Genomic DNA, 4,452 nt, shown 5'->3' with positions numbered 1-4,452 from the left:
GTCAAGTATTTACTGACCATGACTTTAAATTTCCTAGTAATAATTTCCCAAAAATGTTTGGTGTCTTATTTTTACATTTATTCATGCATTCCTTTCTTTCATTCAGTAATTAATTTAGTCATTAGTTTCCTCTTTATTAATAATATTGTTTTTAGGTACCTAATATGTATGTGGAAGGCACTGGGTTAGCAAGAAACACAAACAATGCTAAAACCTTTGTAGAACCTAAAGCCTAAAGCATGTATTGTTTCCATTCTGTAACATTTTTAAAAGGGGAGCAATGGGAAGAAGGAGCCCATGAGCATTCCCAATCTTCCCTCATCCTGCTGACTTGGTTTCTTGTGTTCTGAGGTGAGTCCTGCTTTGAGAGTCTGGCTTTGACAAGCAAGTTCTTTGGGGCTTTATGCATGAGAATGGGGAGGAAAGGGAGAAAGAACAAAAGTTCAACAGGTTAAATTTGGGGAAGAAGGTTATCTTGATTAGAGGCTGGAATGTGAAGACAGATGTGAAGGAGCAGAAGCAGCTGCTGTGCATGAACTACTGGATGGGGGAGGCAAAGAGATTTTTAAGGATCTCTGTGCCTTCATCTTGTTTAAGAAAAAAGATGAAGCATTTGAGTTATTCCAAAATTATCTTTGGTTGCTGCACTATTTGTCTTCCCTAACAATGATGTTTTTCATGTGGGTTATTATTTTGTAGTGCCCAGGACTCTATTTGATTGCAAGTGACAGAAATCAACTCATACTAATCAGGCAAAAATTTGGCTTATGTGTTGAAAAATCCTAGAACATGATCTTGGGCATTATAAGAACTCCATGCTCAAGCACCATCCTCTGGGATTTGTCTCAGTCTTTCTCTTCCCCCCACCCCCACCTGCCCCCGGCATATTTTCTGTCTTTAGAAGGTTATCTTGATGTGGTGAGAAAGATGACTATTGTGTATTTCACATGATTATTACAGCCTCAGAGACCAGAATCTATCATATCTAACATTCAAATCTCACCTTGGTAAAAATGACACTTATTCACTCTGCCTGGGTCACTTTTCTACACTTGTGATAGGGGACTGAGGAGAATTGAGCAAGACATGATTTCAGATGACTTCTCCAGTGCTAAATTGGAATGGTCCTTCAATCCATGTTAAAGGTTTCCAGCTATCAGGCAGAGGAGTAAATTGTGATATAGTTGACATTGTATCCTTGTTAAACAAAGGTCTCCTTAGTTGGGGTATTTATACTACTATCACCGTACAAAGTTGAATTTTAAGTTAAGTTTAGATCTCTAATTGTTTTTTCAATTGTGATTCAAAGGGTTACACTCCAAAGTAGCTTTAAAGAAAATCATGAATAAAAGACAAAGTTAGGGTAAGTGGAGCTAACATTCATCACTGGAAAAGTGATGGACTTGTGCTTAAATGTCATCTGGAATATTCAAGTCCTTTGCAGACACCCTAACATGGAAAAATACCCACCAAGAGATAAACCTGTGTCTCCTTTTGTTATTGAGACATATTCAAAAGGATCAGAATTGCCTGTCACCTACTACAGTAAAACTGGCATTATAAACAGATTGTCAGATTTCCAAGCTAGAGAGGTTCATGCATTGTGAAAGATGTCAACTATCTGTCAAAAACTACCTGTTCATTTATATAAAAAGTTTTTATTTTCCAATAATAAGAGAGTCAGTTATAGGGGTAGTTGGGGGGAGGGGAATGTCAGACTTATCTAAATTGAGAGTGCAAGTAGAAATCTAGTATTCTTTTGCATGCCTAAAAAGTACACAAGCATTACAGAGGTCAAGATCCTGAACTCAGGATATATGTATAGGACTGGTAAGTGAGAAGATGTGCATGACTGATGGTGATCAAAAGTGACTGAAGAGATACTTTAGGCTCGGACTATGAAGATTTGCTTATAATACAGAAGAAAGTGGCATATCTTTGTATAGACAAACAGATTTGGGTAACCTATTATAAGAAAACAAAATAAAAAATTGTGTATATACTGTTCACTGTGGTTACAATAGATTGAGCTAATGGTTCCCAATTCCTCCCTATTATAGAATTAGACATGTACGCCCTTTTCCATGTGACTTTGCAATGCCCCTTCTCGAGGAGGCATGGTGCTGTCCCTAACCCATGGAGGTTGGGTCTTTGCAGTGACTTGATTTAAGCAATGGAATTGGGTGGAAGTGACAGTGTGCCTGTTCCAAGCTGAGCGTTTAACATGCATTGCGTGTTCCCTCCCCTTGAACTTCTATTGTTCACTAGAATACCATGGACTGGGTAGTCACCAGTCCAAGGAGAATGTGGAGGGGCATACATGAAGCAGACTTGAACCTAGCCTGCAGCCTGGAGCCCAGAACTGGGACCTTGAAATACAGTCTTGTACAACTGAACTGCAGCAACTCATAGACTTTTGAGGAGGAAATAAATGCTTGTTGTTTTAAGTCACTGAACTATGGTGTAGTTTTTTGGTTTTTTGTTTTGTTTTTTTATGTAGCATTATAATAGCAATAGCTGACTAACAGAGTAGTACTTCTTTCCTCTCCCTACAATTGTTTTGAAACTGACAGTGCACCTAAAAACTCATAGCATTGTAGGGTGAAGGAAATTTGTTAATTATACAGTTAATCATTTAATTAGAATTATAGGAAGAGGTATAAAAAGAATGAGAAGAACACAAAACACAGATACCTAATCTAATCTAACAGTCTGGAAATGTTCTCTGAGGAAGTGACATTAAAGTTGAGATCCAGTCTTTGGCTGAGCAAAGTTGGAGGTAGAGGGAGAGGCATTCCCAGTGAAGCGAACAGTTTTTGTGAAGCCTGAGAGGCAAGAAAAAGAAGCTCACTGCATACAGAGAAGTATCTGGAAAGCAGAGAAGAAACAGGGAAGTGCCAAGAGAAGAAGAGAGATTGTGAGACTCAGTTTACCACAGTGTTATAGGCTAAATTATGTCTCTCCCTAAATTCATATATTGAAGTCCCCATACCCAGCACTTCATAATGTGACTATATTTGGAGATAGGATGTTTAAAGTTAAAATTAGGTTACAAGGGCAGGCCCTAAGCCAATCTGAATGGTTTCCTTATAAGAAGAGGAGATGAAAACACAGATACACAGAAGAAAAAATTAACCCTGCCAACATCTTGATCTTGGACTTCTCATCTCCAGATTCCAGAATTGTGAGAAAGTAAGTTTATGTTGTCTAGGTCAAATAGTCTGTGGTAATTTGTCACTCTGTATTAGTCTGTTCAGACTGCTATAACAAAAATACCCTAGACTGGGATGGCTAATAAAATAGTAATTTTTCACAGTTTTGGAGGCTGTGAAGTCTAAGGTGAAGGTGCAGGAAGATTCAGTGTCTGTTGAGAGCTTGCATTCTTGTTCATAGACTGTCCTCCCTGTGTTCTCAAATGGTAGAAATTTATAAGGGCATTAAACTTATTTGTGAGGGCTCCACCCTTATAATCTAGTCACTTCTGAAAGGCTCTGCCTCCTAATAACATCACGTTGGGGCTTAGGATTTCAACATATGAATTGGGGTGGGACGGGAGAGGAGTGCCACAAACACTTAGTCTTTAGCAAACAAATACACACTGTAAGCCCAGAGCCAAGCACTGTGCCCGTAAGTAGTAGCTGCTCAGTATATTTTTGTTGGATTATTTAAATGGTAGAAATGAATGGGTTTAAAAATTAAGGATTTTTAAAATTCTTATTTTATCTAAAGAGCACTAGAAATTCATTGATAATTATATGCAAAAAAAAAAGTAAATTTATCAGATTTAGGTTTTAGGAAGTTTCCTCTGGCTACAGTACAAGTAATGGATTGGAGGGGAGGAGAATTAGGAGCTTGTCGCAGTAGTCCAGGGGAAGATGATGGGGGCTTTCATTAAAGTAGAGGCAGTAGCAATGGTGACAAGTGGATTGGTTCAAGATACATTCAGTGGAGAAATCAATGGGGCTTCATGATTGATTAGATATTGAAAGTGAAGGAGGAATCAGAATCACTTTCTAGTTTGTAAAACTGAGATGGGAAACACTGGAGCAGAACCAGATTTGTGAAGAAGCTCACCAGAATGGTTTGCAGCAAGTTGAATTTGAGATGCCTATAGGACATCAAGAAGAGACTTCCAGTTATAGAATTACTATGGTACAGATATCCTGAAAAATTCTCACACTAAAAGTACTGGAAATACTAGATACAATAAAATAAACACTCTGCAATCCATAAATGAGTTTGCAAGAAAGTAAGACGGACAAAAGCGAAAGAAAACTGAGAGCCCAAGTGATAATCACAGGAACTAACAGGCAGATTGTAGGAGCTGTCGTGGGCTAGGGTGGAGGTTATGTCTCAGAAATCTGGGAGTTTTCATTTTCATATTCAGAGAGACACCAAAGACAAGGCTTTAGAAATTCTGGAGGGAGGTGAGGGGTTGAAACTGAACCTCTT

Source organism: Rhinolophus sinicus, linkage group LG01 (genome assembly GCF_036562045.2).
Source record: "Rhinolophus sinicus isolate RSC01 linkage group LG01, ASM3656204v1, whole genome shotgun sequence".
NCBI classification, from domain to species: Eukaryota; Metazoa; Chordata; class Mammalia; order Chiroptera; family Rhinolophidae; genus Rhinolophus; species Rhinolophus sinicus.
The sequence above is the reverse complement of the archived record's forward strand: the minus strand, read 5'-3'. Positions refer to the sequence as shown.